Source organism: Peromyscus maniculatus, chromosome 4 (genome assembly GCF_049852395.1).
Source record: "Peromyscus maniculatus bairdii isolate BWxNUB_F1_BW_parent chromosome 4, HU_Pman_BW_mat_3.1, whole genome shotgun sequence".
Classification (NCBI taxonomy): domain Eukaryota; kingdom Metazoa; phylum Chordata; class Mammalia; order Rodentia; family Cricetidae; genus Peromyscus; species Peromyscus maniculatus.
In genome coordinates, this window is record NC_134855.1 from 67,899,891 (window position 1) to 67,926,106 (window position 26,216).

The 26,216-nt window shown below is 44.4% G+C and overlaps 1 protein-coding gene across 11 annotated transcripts in view; it reads left to right on the plus strand.

Moving 5' to 3' along the window:
• The first annotated feature begins 356 nt into the window (after nucleotides 1–356).
• The window catches only part of Celf1 (CUGBP Elav-like family member 1), an 82,959-nt gene continuing 57,099 nt past the window's right edge, over nucleotides 357–26,216 (plus strand). For 7 of the 11 annotated variants that reach the window (XM_076569925.1, XM_076569926.1, XM_076569921.1 and 4 more), the window contains exon 1: nucleotides 367–498. The gene's annotated coding sequence lies outside the window, so the exon portion shown is untranslated. Of the gene's footprint in view, nucleotides 499–26,216 lie in introns of all 11 variants that reach the window. The other 4 variants (XM_076569927.1, XM_076569928.1, XM_076569935.1 and 1 more) reach the window with 1 other exon arrangement.

A 26,216-nucleotide genomic window follows, 5' to 3' on the forward strand; every position in this document is an offset into this window, starting at 1 on the left:
GAACTTCAATTCCCAGGTCGGGGGGGGGGTCTCCCCTCTCGTACAGCTAGCTCTGAGACAAAGAGATGCGCCCCTGCAGCTCCCGGGGCTGAGGGCTCCGCCCGCGGCCCCCGGGGTTTCGGGGCGGCTGCTCCTCCCGGGCTCAGCCAAGAGGGGGCGCTGCAGCGCCGGCCCTCGGCCCGCCCCTGCGCGGCGCTCCTCTCGGCTCGGCGCTGGCGGGCGGCGCCGCGGTGGTACGTTCCCCTTAGCCGCCCGCCCCCCTCCTCCGCGGCCCTCCCCGCCGGTGGTAGGTGCCGGAAGTGCCGCCATTTTGGGGTGTTCTGCTCTGGCGGCGGCGGCGGCGGCAGTGGCAGAGGCGGCGGCGGCGGCGGCGGCGGCGGGACGCGGAGGCTCCCCCGGGACTCGGCCTCAGCAGCGAGGCGGCGGCGGCGGCGGCGGCGGCGGCTGCGGAGGCGCAGGCAGCAGCTGAGGCAGCGGCAGGCTCAGGTGCAGCCGCTGGTGAGTGCGGCGGCCGCAGGATAACGGGCCGCGCGGGGTGTGGAGGGAGGGAAGAAGGGAGGCTGGAGGGAGGCGCCGCGGGGCGGGTCCGGTTCGGGCAGCTGCGGGTCACAGGGCCCTCCGGGCGCGGTCGCTCCCGGTTCCCCGCACCCCGGGGACAAGGCCGCGGACTGCTCGCAACTCGGGGCCCATTCGCGTCCGCCCGGCGCGTGCCCCTGCTCCCAGGGAGACCCGCCCTCCTCGTGGCCTTGCCCCGGCTGCCTCCCTTGCCCTTTGCCTTCACTTTCCAGGCCCCGAGGGCTCGGTTCCCTTGCACGGCACCCGGGTCCTCCTCCACTCTCGGGTCCGCCGGGTGAGATCCCGGCTGTCGGCCCCAGGTGCCTCTTCCCCGACCCTGTCGCCCCACGTGTTCTGGGTGCCCACCCCCGGGGGTGCCCCAGATTCCCGCCCCTGGGAGGCAGCGCTCCTCTCCAACCTCCGGAGCTCCCTCTGCTCTCGCAGTGGGTCCGCCTTGGCTCGCCCTACCCCCCCCCCCCCCCACATCAGGTGCTCACCCAGTCAAGGCCTAGTAGCAGGGCTCGAATCTCGCACCCAGGAGCGCGGACAGCTCTCGAATGCGCTTTCTTCGCTAGTTACCAGGCTTTGGATTTAAAAGTCGGTGGTGTCTTGGTTTTTGGTCGTCCCGGCAGGATGTTGTTTTAATTCTCTCAGAGCATTGCCTATGCTCTCAAGGAGCTTCTCATTGGCTTAGAGACTGATTCCCGGGTGGAAAGTGTGAGATTTTTGGTCAGAGTCTGTTTTCGCAAAACGGAATCTTCTTTCTGGTCCTCAGAGGTAATGCTGTATAAAGGCTGTTGAGTTTTCAAGTGCGTGTAGTCTGTTCGTAATGTCTGCAGTGTTGAGGTTACAAACACCCTTTGCACGCTTTCCCGGAACTTCACCTTTGAAAGGTCTCTTCTCTGTCTTCGATTCTCTGAATTGAAGAGGTTTTAATTGCACTTTTTCACCTTTTCCACAGTTTCATTTTCTCTTTAAATCCTTAGTGAGAATGAAGGTGTTTTTAAATGTCATCGCTGAGAGTTCTTTCTGGTTTTGGCATTAACAAGTGTACTTGGGCTATCACGGAGGTTAGGCTGGACAGACCTCAGCTGCACTGATTTTTCTCTCGTATTTTAGCTTTATTGAGTGAGCGCGGCTTCTGATCATGACTTCGGGAAGACTGAGGCAGTGCTTCTGGTAGAGCGAAGCTGAGACTTTGAGCTGTTGCTTTCGCCTTCAGGCTTATGGTTCGTCTTGGTTCCTTCTTCTCCACCACCTGTTTCTCTTAAGAATGGCTCTTGGCTCTAGAGCACAGGTCACCGCTTTTCTCATTCATTCTTACCCTTTGGATATTCTTAAGGATCCAGGAGGGGCTGTTCCAGATAGTTGACACATCTTTTCTGTGCTTTTGCTTTTCGGGTGACCTCAAAAGGTAAAGTGACTTCTTTGCCCAAGGTTGTTGTAGCAAGTTAGAACATTCTCCTACCAGAGGTTTGCTTGTCTTGCATTTTTTTTTTTTTTAAATGAAACAATTGCTATCACGAGCATTGATGCTGATTTGCCCTTTAAGATGTGATGGAATGGAAGGGCTCTGGGCTTGAAGTGAGCCTGCATTATAGAAATCTTTTTGCAGTTGGTTACTAGTTGGTCAAATCACTCTTTCATTTTGATCCTTAGTTTATTTTAATCTTCAAAATCCTGTAGGGATTGGTGCCTATCTCACATGGTGTTAGTTCCTCTTCTCTGTGACTGTACATGTGGACAGCTGGCCAGATAGTGAAAATTGGAGCCAGATGATTTTTTTCTTTTTCTTTTTCTTTTTCTTTTCTCCTGAGACAGGATTTCCCTGTGAAGCCCTGGCTGTCCTGGAATTTACTCTGTAGTCCAGGCTGGTTTCTAACTTACAGTCCCCCCAAGTGTGTGCCACCACTGCTCGGTCTTATTGATTTTTCTACACTTTTTGTTGTTGTTTGTTTGTTTTGAGACACGGTTTGTTTTTGTAGCCCTGGCTGCCCTGGAGCTCACTCTGTAGATCAGGCTGGCCTTGAACTCACAGAGCTCCTGTGTCTGCCCTCCAACTGCTGGAAATAAAGGTGTGTACCACCACTGCCCAGCCCTACATACTCTTATTACTGAAGTTGCAGGTTCATTATAAAAGGTACAGGTAAGTCACACAGGAAGAAATCTTAACTTTTTGTTTTGTTTTGTTTTGTTTTTTTGAAGTAGGATTTCTCTCTGTAGCCCTGACCTGGAATTCAGTCTTTACACCAGGTTGGCCCTAAACTCAGAGATCTGCCCGCCTCTGCCTCCCAAGTGCTGGGATTAAAGGTGTGTGCCACCACCACCCAGGTGAAATCTTACTTTTAGAGATTAAGTTTTTTTTTGGGGGGGGGTTGCAATTTTATACCCCCACTTCCCCCTAAAGATGGGGTATTCCTATGTAATCCTGACTGGCCTACCTCCCAAATGCTGGAATTATGGTGTACACCACCATATCTTCCAAAATTTGTCTTTACTTAATCTTCAGCTTTTTGTTGTTTGTTGTTTTTTGTGATGTTGGGAATGGCTCATGGCCTCCCACAGGTGGTAGGCATGCTGTGTACCACTGAGTTGTCTTCCTAGCACATACCCTTTTCTTTTTCCTGGGAGCAGGTTCCTCTTTTGTAGGTTAGCCTGGCCTTGACATTCACTGCAGTTTTGCCTCGGCTCCCCAAGTGCTGGATTACTGGCATGTGTCACCATGCCTGTCTTCCATGTGGTGAAGAAGCATGTATTATTTACCACAGTTGGCTTATCCTAATCAGTTTGGTGATGTACCCCTCAACCCCAACTTGAATTCCTGACCTCCTGCCTCTCTCTCCCAAGTGCTGGAATTACAGGATTGTGTCTCTACTCCTGGCTGTGATATTTTTAAGCTTTAATAGTAGGGAGTAGTCTTGGTTTGGTTGGTTTTGTTTGGTTGGTTTTGTTTGAGACCAGGTTTCTCTATGTAACAGCCTTGGCTATCCTGGAATCCACTCTGTAGACCAGTCTGGCCTCGAATTCACATAGATCCACCTGCTTCTCCCGTCCAAGTGCTAAGATTAAAGGCTGCACCACCACCTCCCACCTGGCTTGGTTTGTCTTACCAACCACATTTTATGCCGAAGCATATGTTATTTTTCCAGCTTGTTTGTGTGTACACTACCATGTGACTACTGCTCAGAGGATCAGAAGAGGGTGTTGGACCCCCCAGGAGTTGGAGTTACAGACTGTTTTGAGCCACTGTAGGAACTATGATTCAAACCCAGGTTCTCTAAGCCATCTCACCAGCCCCTAGACACATTTTAAATAATGCTCTGTATTTAATAGTTTCTGCTCATATGAAATAGGCCAGTAGATAGATACTCCAGCATAGGAGCAGAGAAATCCTTCTTTTAAATATGTGGGTCAGAAAAGTAAGACAGGAAATAAACAGAGACCTAACATTTATTGTGTTTATGTCCATTGTGTGATTTTTTTTTTTTTTAATGAAGATTTGGGTTCTGTTGCCAAATTTAGAGTGTGGGTACTAGCTCCTTTAACTCTGTTTTACTGAGATACTGGACCTAATAAGGAAGTAGGCTGTTAGATGATAACAGTGGTGGGGTGCCTGGTGGGGGGGGGGCGCGACAGCTGTCATTTGGAGGAACCAAGAGCATAGGCTACTCCACTCAGGATTTGGGTCTTCCTGACAAATAGCTCTGTGCTCTTTAAACCAGGGAGTAATAGGATTTGATTAAATTCTTTCATCTGCTTTCTTGCAGTTCACACACCATATAATTTATCCATTTAAAAACACAACTGAGTGGTTTTAAATGTAGTGTTACTGTTCTTTTTCTTTTTGGTTTTGTTGTTGTGACAGCCTTGCTACAGATGTGGCCCTGGCCAGCCTCAAACTTAGTATGTAAGTGCTACAGAAATTGTGTCACATGCCTGGCCTGTTCAAGATTTGCTTTCATTTCTTTTGCTTATATGTTCACAATCCTTATCCTATGCTTGAGTTCCCAGGTCCAGAGATGTTTTGAGGTTCAGGGTGTTTGTTTGTTTCTGAGATAGGTATTCTTATGTAGCTCAAACTGGCTATGTAGACCAGGCCGGCCTCAGACTCAGAGATCTGCCTGCCTCTGCCAAGTGTTAGGATGAGAGGACAGAGAGAATGGATATGAGAGAATGAGAGGCTTGGGGATTTAGCTCAGTGGTAGAGCGCTTGCCTAGCCCTGGGTTCAGTCCTCAGCTGCGGGGGTTGGGGGGGAACTACACAGAGAATGAGAATATGAATATGTATGCCACATGTGTGGAAGTGCCCACAGAAGCCAGAAGAGGGCATTGGATCCTCTGGAGCTAGAGTTACAGGCTGTTGTGAGCTATCTGATATGGGTGCGGGGAACTGAAGTAACTCCTGGCAGAGCAGGAAATGCTCTTAACTATTAAGTCATCTATCCCAGTCTAGTCTTGAATCTGCTATAAATATGAGGGTGACCTTGAAAGTCTGATTTCCCCTGCTTCCACCTCCCAAATACGATGATGTCAGAGGCGCATCACCACTCCAGGTTTTTGTGGTACTAGGGATTGGACTGATACCCAGAGCTTTGTGTATTAAAAGCAAGTACTCTACAGACTGAGCAACATCTCAAGCCCACTTATGCCATTTTATAACTCATTGGCATTGATAAGCATTCCAGTTTTTATGAGCTTTACAATACTTGTTTCTGTGATTTTTGTTTAAAATATATTTACTTGTACATGTATGTGCAGGTGTGTTGAAAGGAAGCCAAAAGACAGTTTTGGGCATTCAGTTTTCTCCCACCATATGGGTGTTGGGGAGGTGGGGTTGGTTCTTTCCTTCTGTTAAGGAGGTCCTGGAACTCAGGTCCTCAGACTTGGCAGCAGGCATCTTTACCTGCTGAGCCATCTTGTTGGACCTGGTTTTTGTTTTAGTAGCCACACAAATTTTGCTTTTATGATTTGTTTTTATTTATGTGTATGTGTATGGGTATGTGTCTGTGTATGTCACATGTGTGTACCTGCCCACGTAGGCAAGAAGAGGGTGCTGGATACCCTGACGCTGGAGTTACAGGTGGTGGTTGTGAGCTGTCTGTCCTATGTGGATAACTGGGGACCAAACGTGGGCTTTGGTCCTTTGGAAGAGCCCAGCAAGCACTCTTAATTGCCAAGCCATCTCTTCATCTCCCTAGGGTTTTGTTTGTTGTTGTTGTTTGTTTTTTTAGTTTTTGTTTGTTTTTTGTCTATGTGGTCCTGGCTGTCCTGGAACTCACTCTATAGACCAGGATGGCCTCAAACTCAGATCTGCCTGCTTCTGCCTCCCCAGTGCTGAGATTAAAGGCATGTGCCATGCCAACACCCAGCCTTTGGGTTGTTTTTGTTTGTTTTTTGTTTTGTTTTTTGAGACAGGGTTTCTCTGTGCCTGTTTTGGTGCTTGTCCTGGATCTCACTCTGTAGACCAGGCTAGCCTTGAACTCACAGAGACCCATCTGGGATTAAAGGTGTGCGCCACCACTGCCTGGCCCCAGCCTTTGTTTTTAATTTAAAGTGTATTTTATTTTATGTGTGTGTTTTTTGTCTGTATATATGTGTAACACATGTGTGTCTGGTGCTCTCAGAAGTCAGTAGAGAGTCAGCTCCCCTGGAACTGGAGTTATAGTGGTTGTAAGCTGCCACGTGGGTACTAGGAACTGAACCTAGGTCCTCTGGAAGAGTAGCAAATTCTTTTAACCACTGATCCACTGCTCCTGCCCCTGTTTTTTTTTGTAATGTTGCTATATAGCCTAGATTGGTCTCTATTGTGTCCCCTACCTCCCCTTTTGGTTTTGTTTTGATTTTGAGACAGTCTTTTGTATCCCAGACTGGCCTTAACTTGTGGTAGAGCCAGGGATGACCAGAACTACTTCTGATTTACTTATCTCCAAGTGCTGGGGTGACAGATGTGTATCCCCCTTCACCCCTCAAAAACACACTTATAATGTGGTGCTGGAGATTGAACCCAGAGTTTCATGCATGCTAGATGAAACTAATTGAGCCCCCCCCCCCCCCAGTTGTTGAGACAAAGTTTTGGTGTATAGCTGGGGTTGAACTTCCTGTCTCAGTTTCATATTTGGGCTTCCAATTGGGTTGTAACTTACTGGTGTGGCCCTTGCCTGGATTCTGTTTTTGTTTTTTTCCTTTTTTTCTTTTTTGGCTTTTTTGAGACGGGGTTTCTCAGTGTAGTTTTGATGCCTGTCCTGGATCTCACTCTGTAGACCAGGTTGGCCTGGAACTCACAGAGATCTGCCTGGCTCTGCCTCCCAAGGAGTGCTGGGATTTAAGGCGTGTGCCACCACTGCCCGGCACCTGGATTCTGTGTTATTTCAATGAGGGGCAAAAGAACTACTTCAATTTACAAGTTCCTAACTCCTTATGATGATTTGCAGATATTTTCTCCCATGGTGTAGCTTGCTTTTCATGTTGTTAATTGGCTACTTCCCACCTTTTTTGTTAAAAGACACAAGTTTCACTGTGTAGACTACCAGGGCGGTCTCAGACATGCAGCAGTCCTCCTGCTCTGCCTCCTGAACGTTGGGATTGTAGGCATGTGCATCATACCTGACTGTTGGGACCTCTGAACCACAGAGATTCTTAAGTTTGAGCTCATCTCATTTGTCTGTTTTCACTTTTGGTGGATGGCCTGCTGTCATGTCCATTATCAAATCTAATGACAGAAAAATTTCCCTCTATGAGTTTTTTAGTTTTAGGGCTTAGATTAGATAATTTTAACCTTTTTTTCTCCCTTAAAGACCACATTTTACTTAGTTGAGGTTAGTCTGGAATTCATTTTGTTGCCTAGATTGTCTGTAAACTTGTTTGGATCATCTTCCTTATTTTCCTAAATTGAAATCTTGTGTGTGAGCCACTGTGCCTGGCTTTCTGAGTTGAATTTCTAACAGATCCCAAAGTTGATTGCTGTTGATTTACCCACAATTTTGTTTGATATGCCTTGACACACTGAAATGGCTAACAGTGAAGGAAAATAGAACCAAGAAAAGTTTGCTGGGCGGTAGTGGTGCACGCCTTTGATCCCAGTACTCAAGAGGCAGAAGCAGAAGAGGGTTGGGGATTTAGCTCAGTGGTAGAGCACTTGCCTAGCAAGCACAAGGCCCTGGGTTCGGTCCTCAGCTGGGGGGGGGGGGGCAGAAGAAGCAATCTGATTAGATCTCTGTGAGTTTGAGGCAAGTCTGGTCTACACATAACAGAAACCTTTTCATGAAAAACCAAAGAGAAGGAGGAGGAAAGTTTGATAAAAATTTGAGACTTGAATTTTTGATTGTAGAATCCTTAAAATGGAAACTTAATGGTTTGAAAAAAAAAATGTTTTTTTTGTTTTTGAGACAGGGTTTCTCTGTGTAGTTTTTGGTGCCTGTCCTGGATCTCGCTCTGTAGACCACGCTGGCTTCACACTCACAGAGATCCACCTGGCTCTGCCTCCCAAGTGCTGGGATTAAAGGCGTGTGCCACCACTGCCTGGCTGAAAAAAATGGTGTGCTTTACGAGACACAGCTTGGGCGAGAAGTTGTGACAGCTTGGCGTGCTAGGCTTAAAATTTGTTATCACCATTGTGACCTTTATGTTTCTGGTGCTATTTTCCTATCTTTAAAATAAAGATGTTGGGGTTGGAGAGATGGCTCAGGCTAAGCACACTTGCTGCTTCTCAGAGGACCCAGTTTCAGTTCCCAGTACCCATGTCAGGTAGCTCACAACTGTCTGTAACTCCAGTTCCAGGAGATCTGACACTCTTCTGGCCTTCATGGCTGGGCACACACATGGTTCATATACATAAATGCAGGCAACACACACACACACACACACCTAAAATAAAGATAATACTGTGGACTGGGAAGTCAAAATTACCTTATGACTTGGGCAGTATTGATAAGGCAGTTTCCTCTGTCACAGTACTATACTGTTGGGGCTGGAGAGATGGCTCAGAGGTTAAGAGAACTGCTTGTTCTTCCAAAGGTCCTGAGTTCAACTCCCAGCAACCACATGGTGGCTCACAGTACTATACTGTTTTTCAAGAATTTTATACAATGTATATCTTAGGGTTACTTTTTGCTTTGATAATACCACCAAAAGCAATTTGGAGAGGAAAGGGCTTATTTGTCTTACACTTCCACATGAAAGAAGTCAGGACAGGAATTCAACAGGTAGGACCCTGGAGGCAGGAGCTTTAAAAGAAATGATTTATTCCTGTGTATGTGTCTCTGTGCCTTGTCTAAGAGGGCATTGGATCCACTGAAACTGGAGTTACAGGCAGTTGTGAACTGCCTGGCATGGGTGCTGGAATTGAACTAGCCTCTTCTAGAAGAACAGATGCTGTTAACCACTGGCCTGTATCTCCAGTCCTCCCTTTCATTCCAGACAATCTAATTCATGTAGCCTAAAGTCCAACTTTTTTTTTTTTTTTTTTTTTTTTTGGGTTTTTCGAGACAGGGTTTCTCTGTGTAGCTTTGCGCCTTTCATGGGACTCACTTGGTAGCCCAGGCTGGCCTCGAACTCACAGAGATCCGCCTGGCTCTGCCTCCCGAGTGCTGGGATTAAAGGCGTGCGCCACCACCGCCCGGCTAAAGTCCAACTTTTTATATAGCCAGTGATGACTTTGAATTCTTGATCCTCATGTCTTCACCCTCCAAATGATGACATGTGCATATGCCAACCATTTCCTGGCTTTTTAAAAATTTTACTATTTTGTGTGTGTTTACACGTGTTTGCATTAGTGCCAGGTCTTGAGTAAGGAGGTCAGAGGACAACTGGTTTCTATGTTGGAGTTGTTTTTCCTTCCATCTTTATGTGGATTTGGGAGTTAAACTCAGCTCTCTAGACTAGTGTGGTGACAGCCAGTTCTTCTGCTCCTTTTAAAGCTTGGGTGCAGTGGTGCATGCTTTTGATTCCATCACTAGGGAGGCAGAGGCAGGCAGATCTCTGAGTTTGAGGCCACCCTGATCTACAGAGTGAGTTCTAGGACAGCCAGGGTTACATAGTGAGACCCTGTTTCAAAAACAACACACACCAAACAAACAAAAACCCCAAAACACACACCACAAAAATCCCAACAACAACTGTATTTATTTTAGGAAGTTGGGCAGGTGGATCTCAATGAGTTCCATAGCAGGAGTCTGGCTCAAAAACACCACCACCACCTGCCCCCTCTCCCCATAAAAACAACAAGACTTAGAAGGATGGATGCTAAATTTTTTTTTCTCTAGGCAAATGGCTAGGTAGATGGTATTTTTTTCCTCCTCATTTAAACAGGATTTCCCTATGTAGCCTGGTCTGGTTCAGGCTGGCCTTGATCTCTCAAGCCTTGTGCCTCAGCCTTCCTGTTAGGGCTGTTATAGCTGTACTTCTATGCCTGAGGGTTTCTAACTTGTATGCAGAGAGCTTGAATTTTATAGAAACTTTTATTCCTTTCAAAAGGTGAGACCTAGTTAAAGGACTTGATGTGAGTATATTTCATTATGTGATTCAAAGCATATGAGCTTTAAATTTAAATGTGACATTAGTTCTGTGTTATATCAAATCAAGGACCTTTGTACCTACCTTTCAAGAAAAGGACTAAATTTCTGAACAGCTTTTGGGTGTATCATTTTGATTTTCTTTTCCTACACTTACTTACAACACATGGTAACAAATGTTGAAGAGGAGTCTAGTTTGTGGTTTTATTGAAAATAAAGGGATTACAGTTGATTAGAATGTGCCTTTGGTATGTATTTAAAGTCTGTTCACTAATTTGTGTCAGCTGAGGTCATCTCTAACAAAGTGGAGGTGACTAATTGGACTTTTCCCCCCAGTTTTGTTTTTGAGAGAGAGGGTGTTTCTATATAGTTCTGGCTGACCTACATCTGGCTGTGTAGACCAGGCTATCTCAGACTCAGGAGACCCAGCTGCCTTGCCTCTGCCTCTGGAGTGCTGGGATTAAAGTTGTCCACTGCTGCCCCAAGCCCAGCTTCCAGAGCTGTTCGCTTTCTGGTGTTGTGTCCTTTCAGTTGTGTAAGGTCAGCTGTTGGGTTTCCATACCTTTGCTGATGCTCAGAAAAGAATGTCCAGGTTAGGAACTGTCGTCAGTGTCTCTTCCTTCTCACCCCTTTTTGCTTCTTTTCTTTCTTTTTTTTTTTTTTTTTTTTTTTTTTTTTGTGTTTTTTTGAGACAGGGTTTCTCTGTAGCTTTGCGCCTCTCCTGGGTCTCACTCTGTAGACCAGGCTGGCCTCAAACTCACAAAGATCCGTCTGCCTCTGCCTCCCCAGTGCTGGGATTAAAGGCGTGTGCCACCACCGCCCAGCATCTCTCCCCCTTTTTGTTCCCTTGAGGTGGAAGCAAATTCTAGCAGAGACTGGAGAATGAGTGTTATTTGGCGATAATGTAGGGTAACTAATACTCTGCTCTGAGTGGACAGGTTTTTTTTATTTTTGACCCAACTTTATTTGTATTTGAATATAAATGCTAAATTTTTGCTAGTTTATTTTGGACAGATAATTTACTGTAGGCTTTTCCAGTTTCTTTGTGCTTGTATCTTTTGTGTGTGGGATATACTCTTCTCCACTAATCTCCTTCCCCCACACTGGAGTCACACAGCTCAGTGTTTGTTTCCTGGGTAAATTCTGTCAGTTTTGCTGCTGCTGCTGCTGCTGCTGACTTCTATGCTATTACTATGGAGAAACCTTGTGCTGTGTACTAGCCATTTGCCTTATTCTGACTGCCATCTGAGCAAGAGATTTGTAGAGACCAAGGGCTAGAAGAATAACAGGATAGTGATGACAACTTGAATTTATAACCATTTAACGTTTATTAGCTAACTGATTTCTTCCTGATTAATCAGTACTGGTTATGGACGTAGAGTCATTTTAAGTTTTGTTTTATTTTTATTTTTATTTTTTTTTGTTTTTGTTTTTGTTTTTCTTTTCCAAGACAGGGTTTCTCTATGTAACTTTGCGCCTTTCCTGGGACTCACTTGGTAGCCCAGGCTGGCCTCGAACTCACAGAGATCCGCCTGCCTCTTATTTTAAGTTTTGTGAGAGGCTTTCTTCAAGGATATTTCACTGGGAGCTACTTATGTAGTAAAAGATTATTCGTTAGGTCCTGTCTTAGGGTTTTTATTGCTGTGAAGAGACACCATGACCAGGACATTTATAAAGGAAAACATTCAATGGGTTGACTTACAGTTTCAGAGGTTTAGTCCATTATCATCATGGTGGGGCATGGTGGCCTGCAGGCAGACATGGTGCTGAAGAAGGAGCTGAGAGTCCTACATCTTGATCTTGGGGCAGCAGGAAGAGAACTAAGTGTCACACAGAGTAGCTTGAGCAAAGGAAACCTCATAGCCCACCCGACAGTGACACACTTCCTCCAACAGCACCACGCCTCCTAATAGTGCCACCCCCTATGAGCTGATGGGCGCCAGTTACATTCAGACTACCACAGGTCCCTACTTTTAGTGGTAAGGAAGGAAATCAGCGCCTTGCCCCTATGGTAGGCAAGCTTATACCATGAGTTAATATCCCAAGCCCTCCCTTGACTTGTTTTGGGACAGGGTCTCAAGTTTCCCAAGCTGGCCTTGTACTCTTGATCCTCTTTCCTCAGTCCTCTGGAGTAGCTAGGGTTTCACGCCTGTGCCACCAACCCCTGCCAGGTCCCTACTCCTTAGGCAGTAAGAGAAACAAGCCTTACATTTTGTGTTCAGGAATGTTCTTTAACCTCTCCCTGCTTGTAGTTCAGTTTCTATTTCCTTAAAATTTCTTTTAAAAAATCGCTTTATTTATTTATTTATTTATTTATGCATGCCGGGCTTGGTGGCATAGACCTTTATCCCGGTATTTGAAACTGAGGCAGGTGACTCTGAGTTTAAGGTCAGCGTAGTCTGCATAACAAGTTCCAGGCCAGCCACAGTTATATGGTGAGAAATTCTAAACCAAACTAGTAACCATGGCAGTTTATTGTGTGCGTGCGTGCGTGCGTGCGTGCGTGCGTGCGTGCGTGCGTGCGTGCGTGCGTGCGTGCGTGCGTGCGTGCGTGCATGCATGCATAGGGGGAGGGGTTGCATGAGACACAGTGTGCTTGTGTATGTCCAAGGACATCTTGTGGGGGTGGGCTCTTTCCTTCCAGGCTTGGCAGTAGGTGCCTTTGTTGTCTTTTTTCTTGTTCATTCCTGTAATAACTTACGGGATATCAGTTTGTATTTTATTAATGACATCTTTTTTCATTTAAGTGAAATTTTGAGGTTTTTGAGGAACAGAAATCACCCTATGCTTGCTTATTGTATTTCCCATATCTTTTTTTTTTTAGGAGCTCTGGTCACTCAGTGGATTAGTGTATAGTATTTATACATTTACATTATCTTTTTAAAGATTTATTTATTTATTATGTATATAGTGTTCTCTTTGCATATGTCCCTGCATGCCAGAAGAGGGCACCAGATCTCATTACAGATGGTTGTGAGCTGGCATGTGGGCGCTGGGAATTGAATTCAGGACCTCTGGAAGAACAGCCAGTGCTCTTAAGCTCTAAGCCATCTCTCCAGCCCACATTATCTTCTTTTAGTACAGGCTTTCCTGCATCGAGGCAATCCTTGAACTTAGGGTCCTCTTGCTTCCCCCACTTCTCCAGCACTGGGATTATAAGTGTGAGTTACCACATGTGGTCTCCCTTCAAGGTTTTAATGAATCTTTTTATAACTATTTTTTTTTAAGTATACAAGACTGATAAAGTAATACTGTTTCCTTACAGGAAATGTAGATGAGCCATTATTTTGCAAGTTTTTTTGAGGCATATGGATTTGGTTTTCATTTTTTGTTAAGTGACACGTTTAAAATTTTTTTTTTGTTTTTGAGACATTGTTTCTCTGTGTAGCTTTGGAGCCTGTCCTGGAATTCCCTCTGTAGACCAGGCTGGCCTCCTAGAACTCACAGAGATCCACCTGTCTCTCCCAAGTGCTAGGATTAAAGGCGTGTGTCACCACTGCCCAGCTCACATTTAAAATTTTTATGCCCTTTCTGCCTCCCCCCTCCCCCAGTGGCTTTTTGAGACAAGGTTTCTCAGTGTAGAGGCTGTCCTAGAACTCACTTAGTAGACTGGGCTGGCCTCAATCTCACAGAGATCCACCTGCCTCTGCCTCCCGAGTGCTGGGATTAAAGTGTGTGCCACCACTGCCTGGCTTTTTGTTTTGTTTTGTTTTAAGTAGAAAGACTGTACCACATAAATGTGAAATTTGTTTTGTTTTGTTTCGAGACAGGGTTTCTCTGTGTAGCTTTGGGGCCTATCCTGGAACTCACTCTGTAGACCAGGGTGGCCTTGAAACTCAAGAGATCCGCCTGCCTCTGCCTCCTGATTGCTGGGATCAAATTGTGTGCCACCATACCCAGTTCATGAGAGTTATTTTTATTGTTGTTGTTTTGTGTGGTCCCCCGCCCCTCCCCAGCTGAGGACCGAACCCAGGGCCCTTGCGCTTGCTAGGCAAGCGCTCTACCACTGAGCTAAATACCCAACCGTATACCAACCTTTCTTTTTCTTAGGTTTACCTATTTAATGCGCACTGGTGTTTTCTGTATATATTCTGTGTGAGGGTGTTGGATCCCCTGGAACTGGAGTTACAAGACAGTTGTGAGCTGCCATGTGGGTGATGGGAATCGAACCTGAGTCCTCTGGAAGAGCAGTTGGTATTCTTAACCACTGAGCCGTCTCTCTCCAGCCCGGTTGTATACCAACCTTAATAAGGTCAGGACAAACAATCATGATTTTGGCTTTTGTGTAGTGCAAAAGAAAAAGAAAATTGACATACAACTGGCAGTCTATGTTCTTTTGAAGCTTTTCTGGGCCAAGATAGGATTTTCCAAGGAAAGTGCAAATCATTAATAAAAATGAAAGAGGACCTAGGAGTTTCTACCTCTCATGTCCTGTAGACTGAATCTCCTTTTTGTTTCTAGATTGTGTGCTATTAAACTAATGTAGCAAAACTATCCTCTAATCTTGTCTTCCTGTTTCCTTACAAGTTTATGAGAGATCATGAGAAGACACTTTCCTAGATTCATTGTTTTTATTGTATGCTGTTTCTTTTTAATAGCTCTTGAACACATCTTCAAGGGCAATTAAAAAGAAACAGCTTACAGACCTTTACTAAACTCATTTGGGTTATAGATGATGGATGGAGTTAGGAAACTAAAAACAACCTGTGATCCAGCTACAGCAGAGCTTAGGTGAGTAAATGAACACAAACTAGATTCTGAACTGCCTTTCTTGATGCCTAATTCCTACCTTTTAGCTGACATTATAATCTCCTGTGAACCATTTTTTTCCCCTTTAGCTTGTGAATATGAGATAGGTTTTTTTTTTTTGGGGGGGGGGCTCAAGACAGGCTTTCTCTGTGTAGCCCTGGCTGTCCTGGAACTCACTCTGTAGACCAGGCTGGCCTTAAACTCAGAGATCTGTCAACTTCTGCCTCCTGAGTCCTGGGGTTAAAGGTGTGCTCTTCTACCTCCTGGCTTAAAATTTTTGTGTATATGAGTGTTTTGTTTGCATATATGTCTTTGTACCATGTGCATCCTGGTGTCTTCAGAGGTTAGAAGAAGGTATTGAATCCCCTAGGACTGGACTCACAGACTGTTGTTAGTTGATATATGGGTGCTGGGAATCAAACCCGGGACTTCTGGAAGAGCAACCAGTACTTTTAAGTGCTGAGCCATTTCTCCAGCCTCTAATCTGTTTTCTTAAGATATCTTGTGGTCCTTTGGTGGTGGCGCACACCTTTAATCTCATTACTCAGAAGGCAGAGGCAGGCAGATCTCTGAGTTTGAGGCCAGCCTGGTCTACAGATTGAGTTCCAGGACAGCCAGAGAAACCCTGTCTCGAAAAACAAAAAAAAAAAGGGGGGGGGGCGGTATCTTCTAAAAGTCCGGGTTTAATGGCACTTGTCTATAATTTCAGCTGTTCAGGAGGCTGAAGCAGGAGGATCACAAGTTCAAGGATAGAGGACAAATTAAGACTATTTAAAAATAAAAATTTTAACAAGGGGGCTGGAGCTATGGCTCAGTGGGCAGGGATCCAAGTTCAGTTGCTAGCATTCACAGGGTGGTTTGTACCTTCGTAACTCCAGTTCTAGGGGAATCCTGTGTTGCCTTCTGACACCAGGCATGCATGTTGTGCACATACATGCATGTAAGTAAGATACACAATAAATAAATACAAATATTAAAATGAGTGTATAGGCATGGGCTGAGGATGTAACTGTGATAAAATGTGTGTCTAGCATACACAGATCTCTAAGTTTAATTCCTAGTACTACAAAAACTAAACAATCCAAAGGAGTGGTTCTTCTGAGACCTGAATGGTAGCACATATTAGCTGGGAGTGGCATTTTAATCTTGCTGAATTTTATCACCTCTGTCTATATAATAGCAATTTGGATGGCAGTCTTGGAATTTGGACATAAACCTCTATGTTCCACAATAGTCAGTTTTGTTACAGAGCTATTAATTTTATATTTATAATGTATTTAACGTTTTATTGTTGTGTGTATGAGTGTTCTGCCTCTGTGTGTGTCTGTACATCATGAATGCAGTGTTCTGTGGATGTCAGAAGAGGGCATTAGATCCCTGGGAACTAGAGTTACAAAGGATTGTGAGCCTCCTTGTTGGTGCTGGGAACCAAACCCAGGTCCTCTGCAAGAGCCTCAAGTGCTCTTAACCACTGAGCCACCACCTCTCCAGTCCCTTACCCCACCCCCCTTTTTTGAGACAGGGTCTCATGTAGCATAAATCTCAAATACTGAGATTACATGTACCACCATTGTCTGTCAGGCTGAAAATGTTTCTAATAATCATATAAGGAAGCTGAAGTTTCTTGAAGTTGCGAGAATTTTAAACTCTTAATTATAACACAATACTTATATAATATAGACAGTGTGCTTGTGTAGAAGAAAATGGAAACATAAATTTGTTGAAATGTCGATTTAGTTTCTTTTTTCCTTTTTGGAGATGGGCTTTGGGGAATTGGGTTATGGGTCAGCCTCAAGCTGGAAGTAATTCTGAATCAGCCTTTTTAGTGCTAGAATTACATTACAGCTGTGTGATATCACACCACACCTAGTTTGTTTTTATGAACAGAGGAGGATTGAATCTTGAATGTATTGAGTCTTTCAAGAAAGAGCTAATGATAATTTTAAGTATTTATTCAGAATTGTATGCTATGTGGTAATACTTAAAAGCAGTGCGCTGAAGAAAAGTTATATCAGCATTCTGAATTACAAGATCGAGAATATCAAAAAATGCTTTTACAAAAGAAAAAAGCCTGCTGGATCCACCCCCAGGAATCCTAGTGAGTCTCCATGGTAACAACCTCCTTGCTTACAACTTGTCACCGCATAGCTGTCACTAAGGTTCAAAGAAAAGCCAATATCAGGATCTGTGTGGCATTAACTACTGATAAAATACTGTTGCACATTTGCAATGTACCAGAAATAGAAAAAAAAGTTTAAGGTTTTAATTTATTTGTTCTGTTAACTAGAAGCTTTAAAAAGCTGCCTAATTATGGAAAGGTGCATCAGTGGGAGTGGGTGGGTGGCAGGGGAGGGTTAGAAATCTTTTTTTTCTTTTTCAGTTTGCCACTGAGGAAATAAGATGAGGAAAATGAAATGCCATATTTAAGTTCACATAGAGGCAGAGGCAGGTTTTCAACCCAGGCCTTTTTAACTTCCCTTCAAGTCTGTGCTTTCTATTCATTCATTATCTCTACTTTTCATAATGAAATCTCAGTTTGGGAGGTTGGAAGACCTGAGAGATATACATGGAACCTCTTTGCATAGTGAAGGAAACCATTCTGCAGGGTCCTGGGTAGAAAGCTGCCATCTCTCCCTTTGGTTTGAGGTTGTCTAGTTGGCAAAAGCTCTATCGATGTAGGTTCTCTCATTTTAAAACATTACATTTTATTGCTTATTTTGTGTGTGTGTATGTACATGCTCTGACACAGGCTTGTACACGCATGCTAGTTGTCAGTATTGAAGGTCACAGGATAACTTAGGGAGAGTTAATTTTTTTCCTTCAATAATGTGGGTTCCATTTTAGGTTGTCAGGCTTAATGGCTAATGCCTTTACCACTGAGCCATCTTACTGAGCTTACTGCTAGAGTTCTAAGGGAAATCAGTTTATGTGGATTTCTCATCTTAAAGCTAGATGCTTTTTTCCCCCCTCTCTATAAATCAGAATAATTCTCAATTTTTTTATTTGTTTATTTTTTTTACAGTTAGGGCAGTTTATCTCCTTAAGTCATGCTTGTCAGTCTTGAGAAGACAGGTAATTCTGTAGAGGAGTTATGTCATGCCTAAACCCTAGAACTTTGTAAAGATAATGCCATATTTGGAATAAACTAGTCCTTTAATTAGTGGGAAGGAATATGTGAGAATAAATGCTATATTGAGCTTATTGTACTTTCTGATATACTTAATAAGATGAGATGACTGAACTAAAAAGCCCTGCTCCCTAAAAAAGGCCTTCAGTGTTTTGTTTTTTCTTGAGCCAGTTTCATAGCCAGTCTGTCTTCAAACTTACTGTGTAGTAGAGGGCTTTCATTTATTTTCCTGCTTTCCTGTCCTCCTGAATGTCACCCCCACTCCAACCGCAGCCCTCTCACCGTGTAGTTCTCTCTGCTCTGGAACTCCCTGTGTAGACTGGCCTGGAACTCACCAAGAGCTATCTATCTGCGTTTGCTTCCTGAGTGCTGGGACTAAAGGTGTCTGCCACCTGGATCTGAAATACACCTAAAGCAGAATCAGAAACCAAACGGGCAAATTGTTGTCTGGTTTTGTGATGTGTTTGGATGCTTTCATCTTTGTTTCAAGTGTGAGTACATATGGACTGGGTATGGTGGTACATAGCTGAAATTCTGGTACATGGGAGGCTAAGGCAGGAGGATAAGGAATTGGAGGCCAGCTCCAGCTACATAGGATGTTTGAGGCTAGACTGACATACATGAACCCCCCCCCCAGGAATAAAAAATTAAAGCTAAAATAGGTACATTTATTTAAGAAGTTAAGTTTGGCCAGGCGGTGGTGGCACACACCTTTAATCCCAGCACTCAGGAGGCAGAGGCAGGCGGATCTCTGAGTACAAGACCAGCCTGGGCTACAGAGCTAGTTCTAGGACAGCCAGGGATACACAGTGAAACCCTGTCTCGAAAAACAAGCAAACAAAAATTCAGGGTTATTTATATATTTTAACTTTAGCAAACACAGACATGTATTTACCTTTGTCTTTACAGAAACCAAAGTGAAGATGCTGTCGGCAGTTTTTTGCTCTCTTCAGTGGAATAGAGAATGTTGTAATGAAAATGTAGTGAGGCTAGGAATGTGTATCAATAGAGAATTTATCTAGCATACAGAAGAGGTCTTGGGTTAGACTACTATAAAAAAGAAAAGAAAAGAAAGAAAATGTGATATTTATTATTTGAGAGTCTTGCTTATGTAGTCCAGGTTAGCCTCCAATTTAGAATGTGTCAACAAATCCAGCTCTGAAGTTTTATGGATCTTTTTGATCCAGGGTTTCATTTTCTAACTTTGGCTCACCTGGTATAGTCACTATGTAGCTCAGGTAAGCCTCAGACTTTTGAGAGCTGAGTGTTTCTGCCTTCTCAGTCCTGGCCTTTTTTTTTCCCCATTTTTCTTTTTTAAGAAATTTTCTGCCGGGCGGTGGTGGCACATTCCTTTAATCCCAGCACTCGGGAGGCAGTGGCAGGCGGATTTCTGTGAGTTCGAGGCCAGCCTGGTCTACAAAGTGAGTTCCAGGAAAGGCGCAAGACTACACGGAGAAACCTTGTCTCAAAAAACTAAAAAAAAAAAAAAAATTTTTTCCTACTCACTCCATACCACCCACAGATCCCATCTTCTCCCTCCTCCCACCGCCAGCCCTCTCTCCCAAGCCACCCCGCATCCCCACATCCCCCAAATCAAGGTCTCCCATGGGGAGTTAGCAGAGCCTAGGCAAGTCCAAGCTCCTTCCCACTGCACCAAGGTTGTGCAAGGCGTCACACCACAGGCACCAGATTCCCAGAAGCCTGCCTGTGCACCAGGGATGGATCTCAATTCCCCTGCCTGGGTAAGATGGGAGCTCTTGTAGCCCAAGATAGCTTTAAACTGTTATGTAGCTAGGGCTGACCTTGAACTCAAGATCCCCATGGTTTCCTCTCCCAAGTGCTATCATTCTTGGCTTTTTTGAATTTTTGAGATTTTGGCAATTGAAGACCACAGCACTTGTATTCAGGGTATAATCGGATACTTTAGTTGTCAGAGGCAGTTCTGAATCTTTTTGGTTTTGTTGAAACAGGACTTTTCTATGAAGCAGTCCTGGCTGTCCTGGAACTCACTGTAGACCAGGCTAGCCTTGAACTCACAGAGATCCACCTGTCTCTGCCGCCTGAGGGCGCCACCACCACCAGGCTTCTGTGGCAAGTTGTTTTTGTTTTTTCCTTAAACCTGCCAAGCTATCTCACCAGCCCTGTTTTTTTTTTTTTTTGTCTTGCTTTTTGAAAGACACACAGAGACTTGCTGTGTATTCCGGGCCTGCCTAGAATACTTACTCACGTGGTTTAGGCTGGCCTCTCACTTGCTGTCTTCCTGTGTCTGCCATCTGAATGGACGATGTGATGATAGACGGTGACAGGCATGTGTTACGATGTCTACCTCTTGTTGAGTTCTTTTGGGTAGGTAGGTGGGAGTGTCGTGGCTTTATTTGGTTTTAGCGATACAGGATGTTGTTTGTCATTTCTTGACCTTATCTTTGTAGTCTAAGTTGTAAGTAATACGTGGTAATAGGAAGTACTGGGGATTGAACTCGGGACCTCATATATTTTAGGCAAGCATTCTTCTGATCTATATAGCCCAGCTGTTCTTCATTCTTCTATCTTCCTCATTCTCCTCCTTCCTCTTCTCTCTTCCTTTTCTAAGACTTATTTTTTTATTTTATGTATGAATGTTTGTTTTTCTTGTATGTAAGTCTGTGTGCCACATGTGTATAGTGCCTGTGGAGGCCAGAAGAGGACATTGGACGTCTTGGAACTGGAGTTAACTGAAGTTACAGATGTTTGTTAGTCAGTACTGGGAGTTGAACCCTGATCCCCTGGAAGAGCATCCAGTGCTCTTTGCTGCAAGCTATCTTTCCAGCCCTGCCCTGTTGTTCTTAAAACTTGATCCTCCTAATCCCACACATCTGCCCTTAACTCTTGAGCTCTGGAACTGGCTGTCTGTCCCCATTCCCTTTCTTTTTTCCTATACTAGGGATTGAACTCTGTATTCTGTCACCAGGCCCAGCTGATACTGTGTTTGAATTCTAAACAGCCATATTCTGTGAGCTAGAAAAAAAGAGAAAGAAAACACCATTTTCTCTAGACTACCATGGGGTCAGCCATATTTGCCATATTGTCTGGTCTTTGTCAGAGCCCCCTTTCGATTGAACCCACATTAAAGCACATCCTAAATGGTATCTCGATACTCGCAGTCTTGACTTGAAGCCTCCATTTCCAGGTTGATTCACAGTGGGAGAGAGAACCATATTTGGAGTTCATTTTTCTGATAGTGTGAATTTTCTTGTCTTTCATCTCTTTGCTTCTTTTTATATCCTTTGTACCTCTTACTTGAGCTTGTACCTTCTGCATAGTTGACTATTATATCATCTTTGGGACTACAAAATCAAAGTTAGAAGATTTTAGAGTTCTCAGAATGATGTCGCCCACATTGCACATATGTCATATTTTGAATTTACTAGCTAAGCCTCCCGGTATGTGCTTTATATACAGTATGTTCAGCACACTGCTTTGGTTGCTATGAGAACCCAAAAATGTTAAGGCTTAAATTGCTAAGTACTTCTTTCTCTTTTTTCTCTTACTGTTTTAGACAGAGGCTAGTTTTATTGTTTTGCCATTTTTGTTTTGTTTTGTGTTGCAGGTCCTCATTATATGGTCCAGCTGGCCTAGAACTCACTATATAGATCAGATGGGCCTCTTTCCTCTGCAAGGTGATCTGTGATCTCTGTCCACCAGTCTTTGCCTTCAGAATGTTAGATTAAAGGCATGTGCCGCCATGCCCAGCTTTGGTTTGGTTTGACAGGTTCTCTGTTATACGGTCCTGGCTGTTCTGGAGCTTGCTGTGTCACCCAAGCTGGCCTCAAACTCAGGTCTATCTGCCTCTGCCTCCCGAGTGCTGGGACTAAAGGCATGTGCCGCCATGCCTAGCCTTGTTTTTGTTTTTAAATATAGTTTTTTTTCTGGAGACAATCTCAAGAGCCCAGGTTGGCCCTAAATTTAGTATCTAACCAAGGCTGGCTGTGAACTCCTGCTCTTCCCGCCTCTGCTTCCCAAGTGCTGAGTTTCAGGTATGTATGCTCAGCTAATAGTTTTCATCAGTTGAGCACTCTCTGTATTCATAGATTGCTTTCTTTGCTCATAAGATAATAACTTCTTTGTTTTTAGTAGCTTCCTCCATTTCAGTCTTCGTTTTCCTCCCTCACAATATTGTCTTGTGTCACCTACTTTGTCTTTGAGACAGAATATCTTACTCTGTAGCCTGTGTTGACCTTTAATTCTGAGCAGTCCTTTTGCCTTCTGAGAGGTAGAATTACAGGCACGGGTCACCTTTCCCAGTGTACTTCTTTGCTTCAAGGTAAGAGTAGAAGTAGAGAACTGAGCAAGACACAGTGGGAGGTAGAGGCAGGAAAATGAGGAGTTCAAGGCCAGCCTTAACTGCATAGCAAGTTGGAGACCAGCCTCAGCTATATGACACCCTATTTTAAAAGAGGGGGCCAAAAATGAGAAGCTTTATTTGTTTATTTAAATGAGTTTGATAAGAATTATCCAGAGGTTTATTGTTTAGCACACCCTTAGGATGAATTATCTTTCCCAGTAAGTCATGGCCAAAAGGTTCTTGCAAACTTAAAAAAAAAAAAAAAGTCACTATAAAGTTGATTATTCTTTTTTGGGTTTTCCAGACAGGATTTCTCTTTGTATCTTTGAAGACTGTCCTGGAACTTGCTCTGTAGATGAAGCTGGCCTCAAACTCAGAGATCCACCTGCCTTTGCCTCCTGAGTGCTGGGAATAAAGGCTTGTGCCACCCCCCTCCCCCAGCTAAATTGATCATTTTAAACCAAATCTAAAACCAAATCAGGTTCAATTTAAATGGAATATGTGAGTAGTTTCTTGGCCAGAGTGACTTTCTTGATTGATTGGTCATGGAGATAAGGCATTTTCCCCCTTCTTTTCCTTCCTTCCTTCCTTCCTTCCTTCCTTCCTTCCTTCCTTCCTTCCTTCCATCCTTCCTTCCTTCCCTCCCTTCTTCCCTCCCTCCCTCCCTCTCTCCCTCCCTCTCTCCCTCACTCCCTCCCTCTCTTTCTTTTTCCTTTCCCTCCCTCCCTTTCGAGATTGGGTTTCTCTACATGGTCCCTGGTTGTTGTGGCGCTCACTGTTGACTGGGCTGGCCTCAAAACTCATAGAGTTACCTGCCCCTGCCTCCCAAGTGCTGGTTTAAAGATTATTTGTAATTGTGGGGGTGGGGACACTATGTGGATGTGGATGTGCAGGAGTCTAGAAGAGGGCATTAGATTCTCTATAGCTAAAGATAAAGGCAGCTCTGAACCTTGGATGTAGATGATAGAAACCAAATTCATGTCCTCTGCAGAATCAGTATATGCTCTTAACCTCTGAGCTATCTCTCCAGGGCCTACCCTTCCACCATCCCTTTTCTTTTTAGATTAAGACAAGGTCTTAGTGTATAGCTCTAGCTGACCTGGAGCTAGCTATGTAGACTAGGCTGGCCTGAAACTCAGTGAGATCCGCTTGCTTCTGGTACCCTAGTGTGCTACAGCTGGCTTGTTTTTGTTCTTTTTCTGGTAGAGTCTCATTGACTAGTCAAAGCTAGCCTCAAGCTTGTAGCCACCTTGCCTTTACCTACCATCTGCTGAGATTATAGGTGTGCCCATCTTGTTCAAGCTCTATAGTTTTAAATGAAACTGAAACCTAGTTTTAAATCTCTCACTGCATCCCCCTTTGTGTGTGTGTGTGTGTGTGTGTATGTGTATGTATGTGTGTGTGTGTGTGTCAGTGTCAGTGTGTATGTCTGTGTGTGTGTGTGTGTGTGTGTGAGAGAGAGAGAGAGAGAGAGAGAGAGAGAGAGAGAGAGAGAGAGAGAGAGAGAGAGATTTTGTGCATAATATAAGGGAGCTTCTTTTGGAATACTTGAAGTCCATCTATTAATTATGGAGGTCTGTGGGCCTTCAGCATAGAACACTGATCTGATCTTACTCTATTTTTTATTTGAGGAAATAGGCCCAGAGAGAAAAAAATGACTTGCTAAATAAATCAATGTACTTAGCTTATAGGGGTTTATAGTTATTTTGATTTAGATTATATTTTAATTATATTGATAAATATAATTATGGACTTTTGTGGGTTTTTTTTTTGCTTAGTTGCTTACACATAGTAATCTTAGCAAAGTATGTAGTGGTATATAAAGCTGTGGTATATAAAATATAGCAGCATATCCACCGTAAGCTACTGTAAGCAACCAAAGTTGTTACAACAAAGCAGTTCGGATTCTTAAAGATTAAATACACAAGCCATTATATATCATTAATAAGAGATCTCGGTGACCCATTAGACACTTGGCATGTCTATTTTTGGGGATATGAATGTGCTTAAATAACTGCAGGAGTGTGCTTTCTTTTTAAGTATGTTAAGTGACAAATACAAGGCTCTCTTCTACACCAGAAGAATATGCAGCAGGAGTGAACATTCAAGTTTGCTATTGTTTCACCACATTAAGTTATCATTACTTATATCTGGCAAAAGAAACTTTCAAAATTCCAAAAAGTTAATTTGCAAATAAAAAAAGTAAATATATTGGACCATGTATGTCTTAAGACTTTGACTTTTCTTTATAAACTTTAGGGAGAGCGTTTGGGGGGCACCTACCTAGGATTTTTATGATAACCCCACCACACGCTTCCCTGTGTGGAGAAGCCAGTACTGGTTTCTCAGCAGTCCCTTTGATGGCAGGATGATATAGTAGTGTTTCCCGACCAAGGACTATAAACCATCAGTATTTCTTTTTTTTTTTTTTTTTTTTTTGGTTTTTTGAGACAGGGTTTCTCTGTGTAGCTTTGCGCCTTTCCTGGAGCTCACTTGGTAGCCCAGGCTGGCCTCGAACTCACAGAGATCCGCCTGGCTCTGCCTCCCGAGTGCTGGGATTAAAGGCGTGCGCCACCAACGCCCGGCTAACCATCAGTATTTCTAGTCCCACCTTTTTGCTTTGCTTCGGGCTGGCCTCCTAACTTAATATATAGCTGAGTGTGACCTTGAACTCCAGAACCTCCTACTTTTACATCCCAAGTGTTGTTTTCCTTTTTGCTTTGTTTAAAATAGTGGTTTGAGCCGGGCGGTGGTGGCGCATGCCTTTAATCCCAGCACTCGGGAGGCAGAGGCAGGCGGATCTCTGTGAGTTCAAGGCCAGCCTGGTCTCCAAAGCGAGTTCCAGGAAAAGGCGCGCAAAGCTACACAGAGAAACCCTGTCTCGAAAAACAAAACAAAACAAAAAAAAAAATAGTGGTTTGAAGCTGGGCGGTGGTGGTGCATGTTTTGATCAGGCCAGCCTGATCTACAGAGAGAAACTGTCTGGAATGAATAAATAAAGTAAAATTTATTCAAAAGACTAATCAGTGTTAGGTGAAAAATGTTTGAGTGAATATTGAATTACCAGTGAGTGTACTGAATTGTGCCTGTGCACACGAGAGAGAGAGAGAGAGAGAGAGAGAGAGAGAGAGAGAGAGAGAGAGAGAGAGAGAGAGAGAGAGGGAGGAGGGAGGGAGGGGGAGAGAGGGGGGAGAGGGGGGGGGGGAGTGCTAGGATTACCGATCTGTGGTGGTACTCATCTTTAGTCCTAGCGCTTGGGAAGCAGAGATGGGGAATCTCTTGAGTTCCGAGTTCCAGGACTGCCATGAGAAACCCTGTCTCAAAAAACCTATTCCAAACTCACATTGTCCCACTTTGAAGACAAGGTAAAAAGCTTGTAGGTAGATTCCATGGAATAAACACTAAGCCTGCTTTTGCTCTTCTCTCTCTCTCTCTCTCTCTCTCTCTCTCTCTCTCTCTCTCTCTCTCTCTCTCTCTCTCCCCCTCTCTCTCTCTTTCCCTCCCTCCCCCCCTCCCTCCCTCTCTCCCCCCTTCCCTTTCCTCTCTCCCTCTCTCCCCCCTCCCTCTCCCTCCCTCTCTCTCCCTCTCTGTCTCTCTTTGAGAAAGCGTTTCTCTGTGTAGCCCTGACTGTTCGGGATCTCACTCTGTAGACCAGACAGACTGGCCTTAAACTCACAGAGATCCACCTGCCTCTGCCTTCCAAGTACTGGGATTAAAGGTGTGCTGCACCACCACCACCACCACCACCACCACCGCCGCCGCCGCCGCCGCCGCCGCCGCCGCCGCCGCCACCACCACCACCACCACCGCCACACCGCCCAGCTCTCTCTCTTTTTTATCTGAAGTATGTGAACAGAATTGAGTGAGAGATAATTGCCCTTTCACTAATGGCCCCCTTTCAGCAACCATGTATGGGTAAAGCTGCTCAGTTCCCTGCTCCTCCCTCTCAGTGCAG